The sequence below is a fragment of the Pseudophryne corroboree genome, unplaced genomic scaffold (genome assembly GCF_028390025.1).
Source record: "Pseudophryne corroboree isolate aPseCor3 unplaced genomic scaffold, aPseCor3.hap2 scaffold_1389, whole genome shotgun sequence".
NCBI classification, from domain to species: domain Eukaryota; kingdom Metazoa; phylum Chordata; class Amphibia; order Anura; family Myobatrachidae; genus Pseudophryne; species Pseudophryne corroboree.
Window position 1 is genome coordinate 15,089 of NW_026968016.1, and position 23,877 is coordinate 38,965.

A 23,877-nucleotide genomic window follows, 5' to 3' on the forward strand; every position below is an offset into this window, starting at 1 on the left:
CTTTCTAGTGACCTTCGTTTGGGAGAAAAATGCAAAGGTACAAGACAGCTTTTCCTTGCCAATATCTCTCTTTTGCAAAGAGCTGCGAATTGGAAAATTCAGGGCTATGTCGTGTAGATGATGGCCTAACAGGAGGCTTTAAAATTTTCATTCTAGTGTCTTTCGTTTGGGAGAAAAATGCAAAAGTACAATGCTGCTTTTCCTTGCCGATATCTCTCTTTTGCAAAGAGATAGGCATTGGAAAATGCAGGGCTATAACGTGTAGATGAAGCACTAACAGGAGGCTTTAAAATTTTCATTCTAGTGTCTTTCGTTTGGGAGAAAAATGCAAAGGTACAATACAGCTTTTCCTTGCCGATATCTCTCTTTTGCAAAGAGATAGGCATTGGAAAATTCAGGGCTATAACGTGTAGATGAAGCACTAACAGGAGGCTTTAAAATTTTCATTCTAGTGTCCTTCGTTTGGGAGAAAAATGCAAAGGTACAATACAGCTTTTCCTTGCCAATATATCTCTTTTGCAAAGAGATAGGCATTGGAAAATTCAGGGCTATAACGTGTAGATGAAGCACTAACAGGAGGCTTTAAAATTTTCATTCTAGTGTCTTTCGTTTGGGAGAAAAATGCAAAGGTACAAGACAGCTTTTCCTTGCCAATATCTCTCTTTTGCAAAGAGCTGCGCATTGGAAAATTCAGGGCTATGTCGTGTAGATGATGGCCTAACAGGAGGCTTTAAAATGTTCTTTCTAGTGTCCTTCGTTTGGGAGAAAAATGCAATGGTACAAGACAGCTTTTCCTTGCCAATATCTCTCTTTTGCAAAGAGCTGTGCATTGGAAAATTCAGGGCTATGTCGTGTAGATGATGGCCTAACAGGAGGCTTTAAAATTTTCTTTCTAGTGTCCTTCGTTTGGGAGAAAAATGCAATGGTACAAGACAGCTTTTCCTTGCCAATATCTCTTTTGCAAAGAGCTACTCATTGGAAAATTCAGGGCTATGTCGTGTAGATGATGGCCTAACAGGAGGCTTTAAAATTTTCTTTCTAGTGACCTTCGTTTGGGAGAAAAATGCAAAGGTACAAGACAGCTTTTCCTTGCCAATATCTCTCTTTTGCAAAGAGCTGCGCATTGGAAAATTCAGGGCTATGTCGTGTAGATGATGGCCTAACAGGAGGCTTTAAAATTTTCTTTCTAGTGACCTTCGTTTGGGAGAAAAATGCAAAGGTACAAGACAGCTTTTCCTTGCCAATATCTCTCTTTTGCAAAGAGCTACGCATTGGAAAATTCAGGGCTATGTCGTGTAGATGATGGCCTAACAGGAGGCTTTAAAATTTTCTTTCTAGTGTCCTTCGTTTGGGAGAAAAATGCAAAGGTACAAGACAGCTTTTCCTTGCCAATATCTCTATTTTGCAAAGAGCTACGCATTGGAAAATTCAGGGCTATGTCGTGTAGATGATGGCCTAACAGGAGGCTTTAAAATTTTCTTTCTAGTGACCTTCGTTTGGGAGAAAAATGCAAAGGTACAAGACAGCTTTTCCTTGCCAATATCTCTCTTTTGCAAAGAGCTGCGCATTGGAAAATTCAGGGCTATGTCGTGTAGATGATGGCCTAACAGGAGGCTTTAAAATGTTCTTTCTAGTGTCCTTCGTTTGGGAGAAAAATGCAATGGTACAAGACAGCTTTTCCTTGCCAATATCTCTCTTTTGCAAAGAGCTGTGCATTGGAAAATTCAGGGCTATGTCGTGTAGATGATGGCCTAACAGGAGGCTTTAAAATTTTCTTTCTAGTGTCCTTCGTTTGGGAGAAAAATGCAATGGTACAAGACAGCTTTTCCTTGCCAATATCTCTTTTGCAAAGAGCTACTCATTGGAAAATTCAGGGCTATGTCGTGTAGATGATGGCCTAACAGGAGGCTTTAAAATTTTCTTTCTAGTGACCTTCGTTTGGGAGAAAAATGCAAAGGTACAAGACAGCTTTTCCTTGCCAATATCTCTCTTTTGCAAAGAGCTGCGCATTGGAAAATTCAGGGCTATGTCGTGTAGATGATGGCCTAACAGGAGGCTTTAAAATTTTCTTTCTAGTGACCTTCGTTTGGGAGAAAAATGCAAAGGTACAAGACAGCTTTTCCTTGCCAATATCTCTCTTTTGCAAAGAGCTACGCATTGGAAAATTCAGGGCTATGTCGTGTAGATGATGGCCTAACAGGAGGCTTTAAAATTTTCTTTCTAGTGTCCTTCGTTTGGGAGAAAAATGCAAAGGTACAAGACAGCTTTTCCTTGCCAATATCTCTATTTTGCAAAGAGCTACGCATTGGAAAATTCAGGGCTATGTCGTGTAGATGATGGCCTAACAGGAGGCTTTAAAATTTTCTTTCTAGTGACCTTCGTTTGGGAGAAAAATGCAAAGGTACAAGACAGCTTTTCCTTGCCAATATCTCTCTTTTGCAAAGAGCTGCGCATTGGAAAATTCAGGGCTATGTCGTGTAGATGATGGCCTAACAGGAGGCTTTAAAATTTTCTTTCTAGTGTCCTTCGTTTGGGAGAAAAATGCAAAGGTACAAGACAGCTTTTCCTTGCCAATATCTCTCTTTTGCAAAGAGCTACGCATTGGAAAATTCAGGGCTATGTCGTGTAGATGATGGCCTAACAGGAGGCTTTAAAATTTTCTTTCTAGTGTCCTTCGTTTGGGAGAAAAATGCAATGGTACAAGACAGCTTTTCCTTGCCAATATCTCTCTTTTGCAAAGAGCTGCGCATTGGAAAATTCAGGGCTATGTCGTGTAGATGATGGCCTAACAGGAGGCTTTAAAATTTTCTTTCTAGTGTCCTTCGTTTGGGAGAAAAATGCAATGGTACAAGACAGCTTTTCCTTGCCAATATCTCTCTTTTGCAAAGAGCTGCGCATTGGAAAATTCAGGGCTATGTCGTGTAGATGATGGCCTAACAGGAGGCTTTAAAATTTTCTTTCTAGTGTCCTTCGTTTGGGAGAAAAATGCAAAGGTACAAGACAGCTTTTCCTTGCCAATATCTCTCTTTTGCAAAGAGCTACTCATTGGAAAATTCAGGGCTATGTCGTGTAGATGATGGCCTAACAGGAGGCTTTAAAATTTTCTTTCTAGTGACCTTCGTTTGGGAGAAAAATGCAAAGGTACAAGACAGCTTTTCTTTGCCAATATCTCTCTTTTGCAAAGAGCTGCGCATTGGAAAATTCAGGGCTATGTCGTGTAGATGATGGCCTAACAGGAGGCTTTAAAATTTTCTTTCTAGTGTCCTTCGTTTGGGAGAAAAATGCAATGGTACAAGACAGCTTTTCCTTGCCAATATCTCTCTTTTGCAAAGAGCTGCGCATTGGAAAATTCAGGGCTATGTCGTGTAGATTATGGCCTAACAGGAGGCTTTAAAATTTTCTTTCTAGTGACCTTCGTTTGGGAGAAAAATGCAAAGGTACAAGACAGCTTTTCCTTGCCAATATCTCTCTTTTGCAAAGAGCTGCGAATTGGAAAATTCAGGGCTATGTCGTGTAGATGATGGTCTAACAGGAGGCTTTAAAATTTTCATTCTAGTGTCTTTCGTTTGGGAGAAAAATGCAAAAGTACAATGCTGCTTTTCCTTGCCGATATCTCTCTTTTGCAAAGAGATAGGCATTGGAAAATGCAGGGCTATAACGTGTAGATGAAGCACTAACAGGAGGCTTTAAAATTTTCATTCTAGTGTCTTTCGTTTGGGAGAAAAATGCAAAGGTACAATACAGCTTTTCCTTGCCGATATCTCTCTTTTGCAAAGAGATAGGCATTGGAAAATTCAGGGCTATAACGTGTAGATGAAGCACTAACAGGAGGCTTTAAAATTTTCATTCTAGTGTCCTTCGTTTGGGAGAAAAATGCAAAGGTACAATACAGCTTTTCCTTGCCAATATATCTCTTTTGCAAAGAGATAGGCATTGGAAAATTCAGGGCTATAACGTGTAGATGAAGCACTAACAGGAGGCTTTAAAATTTTCATTCTAGTGTCTTTCGTTTGGGAGAAAAATGCAAAGGTACAAGACAGCTTTTCCTTGCCAATATCTCTCTTTTGCAAAGAGCTGCGCATTGGAAAATTCAGGGCTATGTCGTGTAGATGATGGCCTAACAGGAGGCTTTAAAATGTTCTTTCTAGTGTCCTTCGTTTGGGAGAAAAATGCAATGGTACAAGACAGCTTTTCCTTGCCAATATCTCTCTTTTGCAAAGAGCTGTGCATTGGAAAATTCAGGGCTATGTCGTGTAGATGATGGCCTAACAGGAGGCTTTAAAATTTTCTTTCTAGTGTCCTTCGTTTGGGAGAAAAATGCAATGGTACAAGACAGCTTTTCCTTGCCAATATCTCTTTTGCAAAGAGCTACTCATTGGAAAATTCAGGGCTATGTCGTGTAGATGATGGCCTAACAGGAGGCTTTAAAATTTTCTTTCTAGTGACCTTCGTTTGGGAGAAAAATGCAAAGGTACAAGACAGCTTTTCCTTGCCAATATCTCTCTTTTGCAAAGAGCTGCGCATTGGAAAATTCAGGGCTATGTCGTGTAGATGATGGCCTAACAGGAGGCTTTAAAATTTTCTTTCTAGTGTCCTTCGTTTGGGAGAAAAATGCAATGGTACAAGACAGCTTTTCCTTGCCAATATCTCTCTTTTGCAAAGAGCTGCGCATTGGAAAATTCAGGGCTATGTCGTGTAGATGATGGCCTAACAGGAGGCTTTAAAATTTTCTTTCTAGTGTCCTTCGTTTGGGAGAAAAATGCAAAGGTACAAGACAGCTTTTCCTTGCCAATATCTCTCTTTTGCAAAGAGCTACTCATTGGAAAATTCAGGGCTATGTCGTGTAGATGATGGCCTAACAGGAGGCTTTAAAATTTTCTTTCTAGTGACCTTCGTTTGGGAGAAAAATGCAAAGGTACAAGACAGCTTTTCCTTGCCAATATCTCTCTTTTGCAAAGAGCTGCGCATTGGAAAATTCAGGGCTATGTCGTGTAGATGATGGCCTAACAGGAGGCTTTAAAATTTTCTTTCTAGTGTCCTTCGTTTGGGAGAAAAATGCAATGGTACAAGACAGCTTTTCCTTGCCAATATCTCTCTTTTGCAAAGAGCTGCGCATTGGAAAATTCAGGGCTATGTCGTGTAGATTATGGCCTAACAGGAGGCTTTAAAATTTTCTTTCTAGTGACCTTCGTTTGGGAGAAAAATGCAAAGGTACAAGACAGCTTTTCCTTGCCAATATCTCTCTTTTGCAAAGAGCTGCGAATTGGAAAATTCAGGGCTATGTCGTGTAGATGATGGCCTAACAGGAGGCTTTAAAATTTTCATTCTAGTGTCTTTCGTTTGGGAGAAAAATGCAAAAGTACAATGCTGCTTTTCCTTGCCGATATCTCTCTTTTGCAAAGAGATAGGCATTGGAAAATGCAGGGCTATAACGTGTAGATGAAGCACTAACAGGAGGCTTTAAAATTTTCATTCTAGTGTCTTTCGTTTGGGAGAAAAATGCAAAGGTACAATACAGCTTTTCCTTGCCGATATCTCTCTTTTGCAAAGAGATAGGCATTGGAAAATTCAGGGCTATAACGTGTAGATGAAGCACTAACAGGAGGCTTTAAAATTTTCATTCTAGTGTCCTTCGTTTGGGAGAAAAATGCAAAGGTACAATACAGCTTTTCCTTGCCAATATATCTCTTTTGCAAAGAGATAGGCATTGGAAAATTCAGGGCTATAACGTGTAGATGAAGCACTAACAGGAGGCTTTAAAATTTTCATTCTAGTGTCTTTCGTTTGGGAGAAAAATGCAAAGGTACAAGACAGCTTTTCCTTGCCAATATCTCTCTTTTGCAAAGAGCTGCGCATTGGAAAATTCAGGGCTATGTCGTGTAGATGATGGCCTAACAGGAGGCTTTAAAATGTTCTTTCTAGTGTCCTTCGTTTGGGAGAAAAATGCAATGGTACAAGACAGCTTTTCCTTGCCAATATCTCTCTTTTGCAAAGAGCTGTGCATTGGAAAATTCAGGGCTATGTCGTGTAGATGATGGCCTAACAGGAGGCTTTAAAATTTTCTTTCTAGTGTCCTTCGTTTGGGAGAAAAATGCAATGGTACAAGACAGCTTTTCCTTGCCAATATCTCTTTTGCAAAGAGCTACTCATTGGAAAATTCAGGGCTATGTCGTGTAGATGATGGCCTAACAGGAGGCTTTAAAATTTTCTTTCTAGTGACCTTCGTTTGGGAGAAAAATGCAAAGGTACAAGACAGCTTTTCCTTGCCAATATCTCTCTTTTGCAAAGAGCTGCGCATTGGAAAATTCAGGGCTATGTCGTGTAGATGATGGCCTAACAGGAGGCTTTAAAATTTTCTTTCTAGTGACCTTCGTTTGGGAGAAAAATGCAAAGGTACAAGACAGCTTTTCCTTGCCAATATCTCTCTTTTGCAAAGAGCTACGCATTGGAAAATTCAGGGCTATGTCGTGTAGATGATGGCCTAACAGGAGGCTTTAAAATTTTCTTTCTAGTGTCCTTCGTTTGGGAGAAAAATGCAAAGGTACAAGACAGCTTTTCCTTGCCAATATCTCTATTTTGCAAAGAGCTACGCATTGGAAAATTCAGGGCTATGTCGTGTAGATGATGGCCTAACAGGAGGCTTTAAAATTTTCTTTCTAGTGACCTTCGTTTGGGAGAAAAATGCAAAGGTACAAGACAGCTTTTCCTTGCCAATATCTCTCTTTTGCAAAGAGCTGCGCATTGGAAAATTCAGGGCTATGTCGTGTAGATGATGGCCTAACAGGAGGCTTTAAAATGTTCTTTCTAGTGTCCTTCGTTTGGGAGAAAAATGCAATGGTACAAGACAGCTTTTCCTTGCCAATATCTCTCTTTTGCAAAGAGCTGCGCATTGGAAAATTCAGGGCTATGTCGTGTAGATGATGGCCTAACAGGAGGCTTTAAAATTTTCTTTCTAGTGTCCTTCGTTTGGGAGAAAAATGCAAAGGTACAAGACAGCTTTTCCTTGCCAATATCTCTCTTTTGCAAAGAGCTACGCATTGGAAAATTCAGGGCTATGTCATGTAGATGATGGCCTAACAGGAGGCTTTAAAATTTTCTTTCTAGTGTCCTTCGTTTGGGAGAAAAATGCAATGGTACAAGACAGCTTTTCCTTGCCAATATCTCTCTTTTGCAAAGAGCTGCGCATTGGAAAATTCAGGGCTATGTCGTGTAGATGATGGCCTAACAGGAGGCTTTAAAATTTTCTTTCTAGTGTCCTTCGTTTGGGAGAAAAATGCAAAGGTACAAGACAGCTTTTCCTTGCCAATATCTCTCTTTTGCAAAGAGCTGCGCATTGGAAAATTCAGGGCTATGTCGTGTAGATGATGGCCTAACAGGAGGCTTTAAAATGTTCTTTCTAGTGTCCTTCGTTTGGGAGAAAACTGCAATGGTACATGACAGCTTTTCCTTGCCAATATCTCTCTTTTGCAAAGAGCTGCGCATTGGAAAATGCAGGGCTATGTCGTGTAGATGATGGCCTAACAGGAGGCTTTAAAATTTTCTTTCTAGTGTCCTTCGTTTGGGAGAAAAATGCAAAGGTACAAGACAGCTTTTCCTTGCCAATATCTCTCTTTTGCAAAGAGCTACTCATTGGAAAATTCAGGGCTATGTCGTGTAGATGATGGCCTAACAGGAGGCTTTAAAATTTTCTTTCTAGTGACCTTCGTTTGGGAGAAAAATGCAAAGGTACAAGACAGCTTTTCCTTGCCAATATCTCTCTTTTGCAAAGAGCTGCGCATTGGAAAATTCAGGGCTATGTCGTGTAGATGATGGCCTAACAGGAGGCTTTAAAATTTTCTTTCTAGTGTCCTTCGTTTGGGAGAAAAATGCAATGGTACAAGACAGCTTTTCCTTGCCAATATCTCTCTTTTGCAAAGAGCTGCGCATTGGAAAATTCAGGGCTATGTCGTGTAGATGATGGCCTAACAGGAGGCTTTAAAATTTTCTTTCTAGTGTCCTTCGTTTGGGAGAAAAATGCAAAGGTACAAGACAGCTTTTCCTTGCCAATATCTCTCTTTTGCAAAGAGCTACTCATTGGAAAATTCAGGGCTATGTCGTGTAGATGACGGCCTAACAGGAGGCTTTAAAATTTTCTTTCTAGTGACCTTCGTTTGGGAGAAAAATGCAAAGGTACAAGACAGCTTTTCCTTGCCAATATCTCTCTTTTGCAAAGAGCTGCGCATTGGAAAATTCAGGGCTATGTCGTGTAGATGATGGCCTAACAGGAGGCTTTAAAATTTTCTTTCTAGTGTCCTTCATTTTGGAGAAAAATGCAATGGTACAAGACAGCTTTTCCTTGCCAATATCTCTCTTTTGCAAAGAGCTGCGCATTGGAAAATTCAGGGCTATGTCGTGTAGATTATGGCCTAACAGGAGGCTTTAAAATTTTCTTTCTAGTGACCTTCGTTTGGGAGAAAAATGTAAAGGTACAAGACAGCTTTTCCTTGCCAATATCTCTCTTTTGCAAAGAGCTGCGCATTGGAAAATTCAGGGCTATGTCGTGTAGATGATGGCCTAACAGGAGGCTTTAAAATTTTCATTCTAGTGTCTTTCGTTTGGGAGAAAAATGCAAAAGTACAATGCTGCTTTTCCTTGCCGATATCTCTCTTTTGCAAAGAGATAGGCATTGGAAAATGCAGGGCTATAACGTGTAGATGAAGCACTAACAGGAGGCTTTAAAATTTTCATTCTAGTGTCTTTCGTTTGGGAGAAAAATGCAAAGGTACAATACAGCTTTTCCTTGCCGATATCTCTCTTTTGCAAAGAGATAGGCATTGGAAAATTCAGGGCTATAACGTGTAGATGAAGCACTAACAGGAGGCTTTAAAATTTTCTTTCTAGTGTCCTTCATTTGGGAGAAAAATGCAATGGTACAAGACAGCTTTTCCTTGCCAATATCTCTCTTTTGCAAAGAGCTGCGCATTGGAAAATTCAGGGCTATGTCGTGTAGATGATGGCCTAACAGGAGGCTTTAAAATTTTCTTTCTAGTGTCCTTCGTTTGGGAGAAAAATGCAAAGGTACAAGACAGCTTTTCCTTGCCAATATCTCTCTTTTGCAAAGAGCTACGCATTGGAAAATTCAGGGCTATGTCGTGTAGATGATGGCCTAACAGGAGGCTTTAAAATTTTCTTTCTAGTGTCCTTCGTTTGGGAGAAAAATGCAAAGGTACAAGACAGCTTTTCCTTGCCGATATCTCTCTTTTGCAAAGAGATAGGCATTGGAAAATTCTGGGCTATAACGTGTAGATGAAGCACTAACAGGAGGCTTTAAAATTTTCATTCTAGTGTCCTTCGTTTGGGAGAAAAATGCAAAGGTACAATACAGCTTTTCCTTGCCGATATCTCTCTTTTGCAAAGAGATAGGCATTGGAAAATTCAGGGCTATAACGTGTAGATGAAGCACTAATAGGAGGCTTTAAAATTTTCATTCTAGTGTCCTTCGTTTGGGAGAAAAATGCAAAGGTACAATACAGCTTTTCCTTGCCGATATCTCTCTTTTGCAAAGAGCTAGGCATTGGAAAATTCAGGGCATTAACGTGTAGATGAAGCACTAACAGTAGGCTTTAAAATTTTCATTCTAGTGTCTTTCGTTTGGGAGAAAAATGCACAGGTACAATGCAGCTTTTCCTTGCCGATATCTCTCTTTTGCAAAGAGATAGGCATTGGAAAATGCAGGGCTATAACGTGTAGATGAAGCACTAACAAGAGGCTTTAAAATTTTCATTCTAGTGTCTTTCGTTTGGGAGAAAAATGCAAAGGTACAATACAGCATTTCCTTGCCGATATCTCTCTTTTGCAAAGAGATAGGCATTGGAAAATTCAGGGCTATAACGTGTAGATGAAGCACTAACAGGAGGCTTTAAAGTTTTCATTCTAGTGTCTTTCGTTTGGGAGAAAAATGCAAAGGTACAATACAGCTTTTCCTTGCCGATATCTCTCTTTTGCAAAGAGATAGGCATTGGTAAATTCAGGACTATAACGTGTAGATGAAGCACTAATAGGAGGCTTTAAAATTTTCATTCTAGTGTCTTTCGTTTGGGAGAAAAATGCAAAGGTACAATACAGCTTTTCCTTGCCGATATCTCTCTTTTGCAAAGAGATAGGCATTGGAAAATTCAGGGCTATAACGTGTAGATGAAGCACTAACAGGAGGCTTTAAAATTTTTATTCTAGTGTCCTTCGTTTGGGAGAAAACTGCAAAGGTACAATACAGCTTTTCCTTGCCGATATCTCTCTTTTGCAAAGAGATAGGCATTGGTAAATTCAGGGCTATAACGTGTAGATGAAGCACTAATAGGAGGCTTTAAAATTTTCATTCTAGTGTCTTTCGTTTGGGAGAAAAATGCACAGGTACAATGCAGCTTTTCCTTGCCGATATCTCTCTTTTGCAAAGAGATAGGCATTGGAAAATGCAGGGCTATAACGTGTAGATGAAGCACTAACAAGAGGCTTTAAAATTTTCATTCTAGTGTCTTTCGTTTGGGAGAAAAATGCAAAGGTACAATACAGCATTTCCTTGCCGATATCTCTCTTTTGCAAAGAGATAGGCATTGGAAAATTCAGGGCTATAACGTGTAGATGAAGCACTAACAGGAGGCTTTAAAGTTTTCATTCTAGTGTCTTTCGTTTGGGAGAAAAATGCAAAGGTACAATACAGCTTTTCCTTGCCGATATCTCTCTTTTGCAAAGAGATAGGCATTGGTAAATTCAGGACTATAACGTGTAGATGAAGCACTAATAGGAGGCTTTAAAATTTTCATTCTAGTGTCTTTCGTTTGGGAGAAAAATGCAAAGGTACAATACAGCTTTTCCTTGCCGATATCTCTCTTTTGCAAAGAGATAGGCATTGGAAAATTCAGGGCTATAACGTGTAGATGAAGCACTAACAGGAGGCTTTAAAATTTTTATTCTAGTGTCCTTCGTTTGGGAGAAAACTGCAAAGGTACAATACAGCTTTTCCTTGCCGATATCTCTCTTTTGCAAAGAGATAGGCATTGGTAAATTCAGGGCTATAACGTGTAGATGAAGCACTAATAGGAGGCTTTAAAATTTTCATTCTAGTGTCCTTCGTTTGGGAGAAAAATGCAAAGGTACAATACAGCTTTTCCTTGCCGATATCTCTCTTTTGCAAAGAGATAGGCATTGGAAAATTCAGGGCTATAACGTGTAGATGAAGCACTAACAGGAGGCTTTAAAATTTTCATTCTAGTGTATTTCGTTTGGGAGAAAAATGCAAAGGTACAATACCGCTTTTCCTTGCCGATATCTCTCTTTTGCAAAGAGCTAGGCATTGGAAAATTCAGGTCTATAACGTGTAGATGAAGCACTAATAGGAGGCTTTAAAATGTTCAATCTAGTGTCCTTCGTTTGGGAGAAAAATGCAAAGGTACAAGACAGCTTTTCCTTGCCAATATCTCTCTTTTGCAAAGAGCTAGGCATTGGAAAATTCAGGGCTATAACGTGTAGATGAAGCACTAACAGGAGGCTTTAAAATTTTCATTCTAGTGTCTTTCGTTTGGGAGAAAAATTCAAAGGTACAATACAGCTTTTCCTTGCCGATATCTCTCTTTTGCAAAGAGATAGGCATTGGTAAATTCAGGGCTATAACGTGTAGATGAAGCACTAATAGGAGGCTTTAAAATTTTCATTCTAGTGTCTTTCGTTTGGGAGAAAAATGCAAAGGTACAATACAGCTTTTCCTTGCCGATATCTCTCTTTTGCAAAGAGATAGGCATTGGAAAATTCAGGGCTATAACGTGTAGATGAAGCACTAACAGGAGGCTTTAAAATTTTCATTCTAGTGTCCTTCGTTTGGGAGAAAACTGCAAAGGTACAATACAGCTTTTCCTTGCCGATATCTCTCTTTTGCAAAGAGATAGGCATTGGTAAATTCAGGGCTATAACGTGTAGATGAAGCACTAATAGGAGGCTTTAAAATTTTCATTCTAGTGTCCTTCGTTTGGGAGAAAAATGCAAAGGTACAATACAGCTTTTCCTTGCCGATATCTCTCTTTTGCAAAGAGATAGGCATTGGAAAATTCAGGGCTATAACGTGTAGATGAAGCACTAACAGGAGGCTATAAAATTTTCATTCTAGTGTATTTCGTTTGGGAGAAAAATGCAAAGGTACAATACCGCTTTTCCTTGCCGATATCTCTCTTTTGCAAAGAGCTAGGCATTGGAAAATTCAGGGCTATAACGTGTAGATGAAGCACTAATAGGAGGCTTTAAAATGTTCAATCTAGTGTCCTTCGTTTGGGAGAAAAATGCAAAGGTACAATACAGCTTTTCCTTGCCAATATCTCTCTTTTGCAAAGAGCTAGGCATTGGAAAATTCAGGGCTATAACGTGTAGATGAAGCACTAACAGGAGGCTTTAAAATTTTCATTCTAGTGTCTTTCGTTTGGGAGAAAAATGCAAAAGTACAATGCTGCTTTTCCTTGCCAATATCTCTCTTTTGCAAAGAGATAAGCATTGGAAAATTCAGGGCTATAATGTGTAGATGAAGCACTAACAGGAGGCTTTAAAATTTTCATTCTAGTGTCTTTCGTTTGGGAGAAAAATGCAAAGGTACAATACAGCTTTTCCTTGCCAATATCTCTCTTTTGCAAAGAGCTAGGCATTGGAAAATGCAGGGCTATAACGTGTAGATGAAGCACTAACAGGAGGCTTTACAATTTTCATTCTAGTGTCTTTCGTTTGGGAGAAAAATGCAAAGGTACAATGCTGCTTTTCCTTGCCGATATCTCTCTTTTGCAAAGAGATAGGCATTGGAAAATGCAGGGCTATAACGTGTAGATGAAGCACTAACAGGAGGCTTTAAAATTTTCATTCTAGTGTCTTTCGTTTGGGAGAAAAATGCAAAGGTACAATACAGCTTTTCCTTGCCGATATCTCTCTTTTGCAAAGAGATAGGCATTGGAAAATTCAGGGCTATAACGTGTAGATGAAGCACTAACAGGAGGCTTTAAAATTTTCATTCTAGTGTCTTTCGTTTGGGAGAAAAATGCAAAGGTACAATACAGCTTTTCCTTGCCGATATCTCTCTTTTGCAAAGAGATAGGCATTGGAAAATTCAGGGCTATAACGTGTAGATGAAGCACTAACAGGGGGCTTTAAAATTTTCATTCTAGTGTCCTTCGTTTGGGAGAAAACTGCAAAGGTACAATACAGCTTTTCCTTGCCGATAGCTCTCTTTTGCAAAGAGATAGGCATTGAAAAATTCAGGGCTATAACGTGTAGATGAAGCACTAATAGGAGGCTTTAAAATTTTCATTCTAGTGTCCTTCGTTTGGGAGAAAAATGCAAAGGTACAATACAGCAGGGCCGGCTCGAGGCATGTTCGACTCGAGCGGCCGCGCAGGGCGCCACCCTTAATGGGCGCCGTGCGCTGGCGCCGCCATGTCGGAGCCTGGAGCCGGCCCTGATCTCCCCTGCTGTCCTCCGAGTCCCGGCTGGCACTGTGCGCTATGCGGCGCCGGCGTCTGATGTCAGACACCGGCGCCGCACAGACAGCGGGCGCGCACAGCAGCACTCACCCTCCCTCGGCAGCACAGCAGCACTCACCCTCCCTCGGCCTCGGCACAGCAGGTACTGGGGGCACATGTGGCACTGTGGGGGGCATTTATCTGGCACTGTGGGGGCACTGGGGGGCATTCATTTATCTGGCACTGTGGGGGGGGGGGACATTTATCTGTGCACTGTGAGGGGGCATTACTGTATCTGGCACTGTGGGGGCATGTATGTATCTGGCACTGTGGGGGCATTTCTGTATCTGGCACTGGGGGGGTATATCTGCACTGTGGGGGCACTTATTTATCTGGCACTGGGGGCATTTATTTATCTGGCACTGGGGGCATTTATTTATCTGGCACTGTGGGGGCATTTATTTATCTGGCACTGGGGGGGCATATCGGCACTGTGGGGGTATTTATGTATCTGGCACTGTGGGGGTATATCTGCACTGTGGGGGCACTTATTTATCTGGCACTGGGGGGCATTCATTTATCTGGCACTGGGGGCATTTATTTATCTGGCACTGTGGGGGCACTTATTTATCTGGCACTGGGGGCATTTATTTATCTGGCACTGTGGGGGCATTTATCTGGCACTGTGGGGGCATTTCTGGCACTGTGGGGGCATATCTGCGCTGTGGGGGCATTTATGTATCTGCGCTGTGGGGGCATTTATGTATCTGCACTGTGGGGGCATGTATGTATCTGGCACTGTGGGGGCATTTCTGTATCTGGCACTGGGAGGGCATATCGGCACTGTGGGGGTATTTATGTATCTGGCACTGTGGGGGTATATCTGCACTGTGGGGGCACTTATTTATCTGGCACTGGGGGCATTTATTTATCTGGCACTGTGGGGGCATTTATTTATCTGGCACTGTGGGGGGCATTTATTTATCTGGTACTGTGGGGACATATCTGGCACTGGGGGCATTAATGTATCTGGCACTGTGGGGGCATATCTGGCACTGGGGGCATTAATGTATCTGACACTGTGAGGGGCAATAATGCATCTGGCACTGTGTGGGCACTTATGCATCTGGCACTGGGGGCATTTATGCATCTGGCAATGTGTGGGCATTTATGTATCTGGCACTGGGGGCATTTATGTATCTGGCCCTTTGGGGGCATATCTGGCACTGTGGGGGCATTTTTATATATGGCACTGTGGGTGCATATCTGGCACTGTGTGGCCATTTATGTAGCTGGCACTGCTGGGGGGCATGTCACGTGTAGCTGGCACTGCTGGGGGGGGCATGTCACGTGTAGCTGGCACTGCTGGGGAGCATGTCGCGTGTAGCTGGCACTGCTGGGGAGCATGTCGCGTGTAGCTGGCACTGCTGGGGAGCATGTCGCGTGTAGCTGGCACTGCTGGGGAGCATGTCGCGTGTAGCTGGCACTGCTGGGGAGCATGTCGCGTGTAGCTGGCACTGCTGGGGAGCATGTCACGTGTAGCTGGCACTGCTGGGGGGCATGTCACGTGTAGCTGGCACTGCTGGGGAGCATGTCATGTAGTGTTCCCGCTAGGCGTCTGTGGCTAGGCAATGTGTCTCAGTGCTGTGCCTGGCGCAAAGTGTATAGGAGGTTCTACCTGGTGCAGTGTGTATTAGCTGCACTACTGTGTGGTGTAATGCAAATTGCCACTATTATGTGGCCACGTACCTTCCCCACGAAGTAACTCCCCTTAATTTTTGCTGCGCGCCTTCGGCGCGCACTGTCCATGCTTTGACATATAGGTATGAGAACAACAAGCAGTATGTACATCATTTTGCCCTCCTAACTTAAAAATGTGCCCTCCCTGTGATCAGCACCATGCCCTAAAAAGTGAACACTATCATGTGTAGCTGGCACTGCTGCGGGGCATGTCATGTGTAGCTGGCACTGCTGCGGGGCATGTCATGTGTAGCTGGCACTGGTGCGGGGCATGTCATGTGTAGCTGGCACTGCTGCGGGGCATGTCATGTGTAGCTGGCACTGCTGCGGGGCATGTCATGTGTAGCTGGCACTGCTGCGGGGCATGTCATGTGTAGCTGGCACTGCTGCGCTGCATGTCATGTGTAGCTGGCACTGCACATTATGTGTATCTGGCACTATACTGGAGACATTGTGTGTAAGGAACACTACTGTGGCTATGTGTAAGGCTGCTAATTGTGTGAAAATATGTTTATAGTTTGATGATATGAAGTTACGATGCCACGCCCACTTTTCCAGAGGCCACACCCACTTTTCCGGGAACGCGCGCGCGCCTTCGGCGCGCGCATGGGGGGGGGGCGCTTTTACATTTTCTCGCTCAGGGTGCTAGTAGGCCTGGAGCCGGCCCTGCAATACAGCTTTTCCTTGCCGATATCTCTCTTTTGCAAAGAGATAGGCATTGGAAAATTCAGGGCTATAACGTGTAGATGAAGCACTAACAGGAGGCTTTAAAATTTTCATTCTAGTGTATTTCGTTTGGGAGAAAAATGCAAAGGTACAATACCGCTTTTCCTTGCCGATATCTCTCTTTTGCAAAGAGCTAGGCATTGGAAAATTCAGGGCTATAACGTGTAGATGAAGCACTAATAGGAGGCTTAAAAATTTTCAATCTAGTGTCCTTCGTTTGGGAGAAAAATGCAAAGGTACAATACAGCTTTTCCTTGCCAATATCTCTCTTTTGCAAAGAGCTAGGCATTGGAAAATTCAGGGCTATAACGTGTAGATGAAGGACTAACAGGAGGCTTTAAAATTTTCATTCTAGTGTCTTTCGTTTGGGAGAAAAATGCAAAAGTACAATGCTGCTTTTCCTTGCCGATATCTCTCTTTTGCAAAGAGATAAGCATTGGAAAATTCAGGGCTATAACGTGTAGATGAAGCACTAACAGGAGGCTTTAAAATTTTCATTCTAGTGTCTTTCGTTTGGGAGAAAAATGCAAAGGTACAATACAGCTTTTCCTTGCCAATATCTCTCTTTTGCAAAGAGCTAGGCATTGGAAAATGCAGGGCTATAACGTGTAGATGAAGCACTAACAGGAGGCTTTACAATTTTCATTCTAGTGTCTTTCGTTTGGGAGAAAAATGCAAAGGTACAATGCTGCTTTTCCTTGCCGATATCTCTCTTTTGCAAAGAGATAGGCATTGGAAAATGCAGGGCTATAACGTGTAGATGAAGCACTAACAGGAGGCTTTAAAATTTTCATTCTAGTGTCCTTCGTTTGGGAGAAAAATGCAAAAGTACAATACAGCTTTTCCTTGCCAATATCTCTCTTTTGCAAAGAGCTAGGCATTGGAAAATTCAGGGCTATACCGTGTAGATGAAGCACTAACAGGAGGCTTATAAATTTTCATTCTAGTGTCCTTCGTTTGGTAGAAAAATGCAAAGGTACAATACAGCTTTTCCTTGCCGATATCTCTCTTTTGCAAAGAGATAGGCATTGGAAAATTCAGGGCTATAACGTGTAGATGAAGCACTAACAGGAGGCTTTAAAATTTTCATTCTAGTGTCTTTCGTTTGGGAGAAAAATGCAAAGGTACAATACAGCTTTTCCTTGCCGATATCTCTCTTTTGCAAAGAGATAGGCATTGGAAAATTCTGGGCTATAACGTGTAGATGAAGCACTAACAGGAGGCTTTAAAATTTTCATTCTAGTGTCCTTCGTTTGGGAGAAAAATGCAAAGGTACAATACAGCTTTTCCTTGCCGATATCTCTCTTTTGCAAAGAAATAGGCATTGGAAAATTCAGGGCTATAACGTGTAGATGAAGCACTAATAGGAGGCTTTAAAATTTTCATTCTAGTGTCCTTCGTTTGGGAGAAAAATGCAAAGGTACAATAAAGCTTTTCCTTGCCGATATCTCTCTTTTGCAAAGAAATAGGCATTGGAAAATTCAGGGCTATAACGTGTAGATGAAGCACTAACAGGAGGCTTTAAAATTTTCATTCTAGTGTCTTTCGTTTGGGAGAAAAATGCAAAGGTACAATACAGCTTTTCCTTGCCGATATCTCTCTTTTGCAAAGAGCTAGGCATTGGAAAATTCAGGGCTATAACGTGTAGATGAAGCACTAACAGTAGGCTTTAAAATTTTCATTCCCAATGGGGATGGCTTCCCGGGAGGTAACCCCTATTGAGTGAAGGGAGTATATAGGATACGACCCAGTGGTACCTGACGACATAGATACTAACAGCTATTTAATAACATTACGCTAGAAAGTGATTATTAGCAACATATATATCTATATAAACAACCCCGCCAGGGTTGTGCCTTCAAAAATAATCACACACGGACACGCTTTTTAAACCTTTTTTTCACATCTCTTTATTCTTCTTATGCACATGTATGTTAGTTCTGTGATTTTAACCTTTATGTTTCACTGCAGTTTGGGATAATAATATTAATATTTATCCAATTTTAATACATACTTAATAAAGGTTATATTTTATGATTCATTCATTCTGTCCAGTGCGTCAACAGTGCAGATTTCTTCTTGTTTTTTCTCCCAAATTCTATAACAATGACAGTAAATGTTGTTTCTTTTCAAACAGAACTTTCTTGACCATGCTACTTGCTTGAAAGATCTGGGAGCACATGGAAAACAGTACAAACCATGCAGTATCACAAGAGCCTTTATTTGATCTTTCATGAAGATAGAGCAGAATTGAGGACACGTCAACAATTTCTGCCGAAGGTGGTTCATCTTTCCACATGGTGCCTTTGGCCACTGACACCTTCGTTGAGTCAAAGTCTCTGGCTGTGGTCAGAACTTTGAAAATTTATGTCACCAGAACGGTTCAGATTAGGAAAACAGAGGCTCTGTTTGTCCTGTATGCTCCCAACAGGATTGGGTGTCCTGCTTCCATGTAGACCATTATGCGCTGGATCTGTGGTAAGATTCAGCATGCTCATTCCATGGCAGGATTGCCGTTACTGAATTAGGTGAAGACCCATTCTACTAGAAAGGTGGGTTCATCCTGGGCAGCTGGTCGGGGAGTCTCGGCATTGCAACTTTGCCGAGCAGCTATTTAGTAAACACTTTTGCTAAGTTTTACAAGTTTGATACCTTGGCTGATGATAACCTCAAGTTGGGTCATTCGACTGCAGAGTCGTACGCACTCTCCCACCCGTTCAAGAGCTTTGGTATAACCCCATGGTTCTTAATGTGACCCCAGCATCCTCTAGGTCGTATGAGAAAATAGGATTTTAATACCTACCGGTAAATCCTTTTCTCTTAGTCCGTAGAGGATGCTGGGCACCCGTCCCAGTCCATACTGTGTCTGCAGTTATTACTTGTGGTTATACACATGTTATGTTATGGTTCTGGTCAGCTTTTTGCTGCAATTGTTCATGCCGTTGGCTTGTGTTCTGTTGAATGCCACGTTCTGCGGCATGCTTAAGGTGTGAGCTGGTAAGATGCTCACCTTAGTTTAACAATAAATCCTTTCCTCGAAATGTCCGTCTCCCTGGGCACAGTTCCTATAACTGGAGTCTGGAGGAGGGGCATAGAGGGAGGAGCCAGTTCACACCCTTTGAAAGTCTTAAAGTGCCCATGTCTCTTGCGGATCCCGTCTATACCCCATGGTTCTTAATGTGACCCCAGCATCCTCTACGGACTAAGAGAAAAGGATGCCCTTGCGCACTATCCTGACTTCTCCTCCCGTCTGCTTACTTTGTGCCTTCCAACGCACAATGCGAACTACAGGTGGTGCTGCAGGGCCCACACCCTTTTACTTGCCTTACAGAACAGCTCTGGAGCTGTTACAGTGCCCAGCTGCTGCAAGAAATCAGCTTGAATGCTTCAGGGGATGGGGCATGGCCAACATGAGCCCCACACCAAAGGAGGGTGGGGGTGTTTAATGCGAACTAGGGGTCATCCAAGCACCGCAAAAGGCCGCCATGCCCTGCATGCCCCTTTTCTCTTTTCATATGCAGATGAGGGTTCCAGCCAACTTTGGCCCACATCTTGGATGACATCACCGTATGCAAATCCGTCTTCTGCAGACCTTCCCCCAGGAATGCTTGTACTAGTTGTTGCATATGGTTTGATATTTGATGGTGCTTCAATATTAGGCAGCCTTCCACCCTCCCATGTTCATCTGAACAGATGTGGTCTCCCTGCAGTTGTTGTCCCCAGACGAGAGTTCCCTTGTGCGTCCTCAGTTGAATCTCCTTAACTTGACGGGGGAGGGGCTGCCCGAGCAGCCACCCTCCCCAGCCCTATCCCAACTCATACTTATTTTGCATATGAGATCTCTTGATCATGAAGATTGTTCTCACAGGGTGAGGTTCATCCATTATATTTTAAAATAGGAAGGTACAAATTACATATTTGAATTGCATCTATGTGCTGGATTCAAATGTCCCCCCCCCCCTTCCTTTCTCAATTGTGCCCGTCAGCAGCTATTCTAAGGTTGCTGCCAATGGGTGTGACACATTAATTTCTTCTGTGGGGTACACTGGACTCCACAAGGATTCACATTGGGGTGTAGAGTAGGATCTTGATCTGAGGCACCAACCGGCTCAAAGCTTTTGACTGTTCCCAAGATGCTCAGCGCATCCTCCTCTATAACCCCGCTTCCATGAACAGGGAGCTCAGTTTGTAGTTGGTGCCTTCAGTAGCAGGCCACTTAACAGGGGCCTGCCTCAGGCAGCCTATTCTTAGCTATTAATTTTGACAAGAAAAGAAGAACTTGTTTTATGAGAATCTACAAGGGCTGCAGCAGGCTAGGTCTAATAGACATCTTTACTGCAGCTTCATCACTCCCAGCGGCGCTGTATACTCCCGTGCCCTGGTTGCTGGGTCACTGCAGCGGAGGCTCCAGTTTCTTCCTAAGGTCAGTCACACACACACCGCCCTTCCGGATCACGAGGCCGCTGATGAAGGGGAGCGTGGCCGTAGGGGGTGGACCGTGTGCGCACTGGCGTGGACACTGATTACTGGGCAGCCGCTCCACTAGCCACCAGGTACAGTTAAGGAGCACAGGTCTGGGAGTTTTACTCCTATATTAACCCAATTTTGTACTGCCCGCAGCGCATTGTGATAGGTAATAGGGCCTGATTCAGGTTGGAATGCAATCACAATAAGCGATCCAACTGCAAAAATTGCTAACAGCATACGCATGTGCCTGCATTTTCTGCGGCACCCCGCAGAGAATGCGATCGCCTCTGCCTGTCAATCGGGGCGGGGGGGGGAGAGGGGGGTCAGCAACACTCCATTTCCAAGTCAGGGATGGAGCGGTGCGGGGGCAAGGCTTCAAAATGGGGTCTGCAACGGAGGAGACACAGGGGGCGTGGTCACAGCGGCTGTATGACATCACATTCAGCCGCTGTGATCACAAAAATGGTGGCGGCTTCCTGCGCGCACATACAGTTTGCACCAGCAGGAGGCTACACCATTTTTTATGATCACGCTGAACTGCAGTGCGACTGCAATTACAGCATGGTCAAGAATGGAGGCGTCATGCTGGGTGGCCATGCCCTGTCACTGTGCAGGAGCCAGCACCGCACACACACTAGTCCCCGGGTGCAGCCCCCAACCCCCGGGACACCCGGAGCAACAAAATGTAGATTCAGGCCACCAGGCCACGCCCCTACCTATGAAACCATGCCTCCTTTTTACCATTGCGCTGCTTATCTGCGCGCACTGCATTACAATCTCCTTCGCCACCTCTCTGGGTGTCACCAGTGATAGTGACACCTCTGCCATGCTTGTAGCAGCTGGTCCTAAGATCTACGCCTCAAGCCCTGAGTGTTTGCCCTTGTGACTTGTTGATCATCATAGCGAAGCAGATGCTTACAGAAAACTGCAGGGGCTTAGATTGAAAATAAAAAAATTGATGGGTATAAGGTAGAGAGGAGCGGGTTCGGTTCTCCGAGAACCGAATTCCCGACGAACTCCATGTGGTTTACACTGGTCCGAGGCAGGCTCGGTTGTTCCCGCCTGACTCGGAAAACCTGAACAAGGGAAAATGTCATCATCCCGCTGTCGGATTCTCTCGAGATTCGGATTCCATATAAAGAGCTGCGCGTTGCCGCCATTTTTACTCGTGCATTGAAGAAAGAGCGGAGAGGACGTGGCTATGTTCTCTCAGTGGAAATCTCAATATCAGTGCTCAGTATCAGTGGTTACTTATTGCTGCTCAGTAATACTAGTAGTGTGTCTCTCCTGCTCAGTGTCAGTTCTCAGTAGTATCCTCATCAGTGCTCAGTATCACTGCTCATTGTCTTGTGCTGCATTGTGGTGCTCAGCATACTACAGTACATTACTAATAGTCCAGTGCTGCATCTTGCTGCTCAGTGTCAGTTCTAGTATCCTCATCAGTGCTCACTATCACTGCTCATTACATTGTGGTGTTCTGTATACTACAGTAACATAGTAATATAGTAACATATAGTAACATAGTTTTTGAGGTTGAATAGAGGCAAATTGCCCATCGTGTTCAACCTGTTTTAAGTTGTGATGATTCTACATACTTGCTGAATAATGTTTTATGACTAGTTAGCTACTATAACTCATGTCACCCCCGGATTAACCATGTTGATATTTTAAGTGTTATAACCTTGGATAGCTTTTTCATTCAGAAATGTATCCATTCCTTTTTTAAATCCAATTACAGAGTCCGCCATTACCACCTTCCCTGGCAGGGAATTCCACATCCTGATTGCCCTAACAGTGAACATCATAGTATCTCACCTGGCAGGTAAGTAGGAGTTGGGCTAGAGCTGTGGAGGATTGCTGCTCGGGCACCCCCTGTCAAGTGAAGGAGATCCAACTGAGGCAGCACAAGGGAACTCTCGAAAGAAGAACAAGGCTAGAGGAAGATCTGAGACAAAGAAATCTGACTTTTACCAGAGCTGACCAGAGGAAAGCACAAACGCAGTCCCCCACTACCACAAATAATGCAGTCGAGTTTCCCACATTTGGGGAAATCACAGGGGTCAGCATACCCAGAGTGCAATGAATGAACCTCACCCTGGGAGAACAATCTTCATGACCATGGTATCTCCTATGCAAAATAAGTATGATTTGGGATAGGGCTGGGGAGGGCCGCTGCTCAGGCACATCTCTGTCAAGTAAAGGAGATTCAACTGAGGCAACACAAGGGAACTCTCATCTGGGGACAACAACTGCAGGGAGAACACATATTTTCAGATGAACATGGGAGGGCAGAAGGCTGCCTAACACTGAAGCACCCCCAAACAACAAACCAAATGCAACTACTAGTGCAAGCATTCCTGGGGGAAGGCCTGCAGCAGATGGATTTGCATATGGTGATGTCATCCAAGCAGTGGGTCAAAGTTGGCTTCAACCCTCGTCTGCATATGAAAATAAAAAAGGGGTGTGCAGGGCATGGCGGCCTTTTGCGGCGCTTGGATGACCCCTAGTTTGCATTAAACACCTCCACCTTCCTTCGGTGTGGGGCTCATGTTGGCTATGCCCCAGCCCCTGAAGCATTCAAGCTGATTTCTTGCAGCAGCTGGGCACTGTAACAGCTCCAGAGCTGCTCTGTAAAGCAAGTAAAAGGGTGTGGGCCCTGCAGCACTACCTGTAGTTTGCATTGTGCGTTGGAAGGCACAAAGTAAGCAGACGGGAGAAGTCAGGATAGTGCACAAGGGCATAGAAGGGAGCGGCTCAAGAAAAGAGAAGTGGAAACAGACAGCAAACTAGGCTGGAGAGAGACCTGAGACAAAGAGATCTGAATTATACGAGAGCCGACCAGAGGAAACACAAATTATGTAATCAAGTGTCCCACATTTGGGGAAATCGTAGGAGCAGCACACCCAGAGTGCATTGGGTGAGCCTTGCCCTGGGAGAAGCACCTTCCTGATCATAGTATCTCACCTGGCAGGTAAGTAGGAGTTGGGCTAGAGCTGGGGAGGGTCGCTGTTCGGGCACCCCCCTGTCAAGTGAAGGAGATCCAACTGAGGCAGCACAAGGAAACTCTCGAAAAAAGAACAAGGCTAGAGGAAGATCTGAGACAAAGAAATCTGACTTTTACCAGAGCTGACCAGAGGAAAGCACAAACACAGTCCCCCACTACCACAAATAATGCAGTCGAGTTTCCCACATTTGGGGAAATGACAGGGGTCAGCATACCCAGAATGCAATGAATGAACCTCACCCTGGGAGAACAATCTTCATGACAATGGTATCTCCTATGCAAAATAAGTATGATTTGGGATAGGGCTGGGGAGGGCCGCTGCTCAGGCACATCTCTGTCAAGTAAAGGAGATTCAACTGAGGCAGCACAAGGGAACTCTCATCTGGGGACAACAACTGCAGGGAGAACACATATTTTCAGATGAACATGGGTGAGCAGAAGGCTGCCTAATACTGAAGCACCCCCAAACAACAA

General features: G+C 43.4%; 3 non-coding genes across 3 annotated transcripts; all 3 read right to left on the minus strand.

Annotated features, from left to right (window-relative positions):
* Positions 1–22,380: 22,380 nt before the first annotated feature.
* LOC134995388 (U1 spliceosomal RNA) lies at positions 22,381–22,544 on the minus strand. The gene has a single exon (XR_010198176.1). It is a non-coding gene; the product is annotated as a U1 spliceosomal RNA (small nuclear RNA).
* Positions 22,545–23,215: 671 nt separating this feature from the next.
* Positions 23,216–23,378, minus strand: LOC134995395 (U1 spliceosomal RNA). The gene has a single exon (XR_010198180.1). It is a non-coding gene; the product is annotated as a U1 spliceosomal RNA (small nuclear RNA).
* Positions 23,379–23,530: 152 nt separating this feature from the next.
* Positions 23,531–23,694, minus strand: LOC134995445 (U1 spliceosomal RNA). The gene has a single exon (XR_010198228.1). It is a non-coding gene; the product is annotated as a U1 spliceosomal RNA (small nuclear RNA).
* Positions 23,695–23,877: the final 183 nt, after the last annotated feature.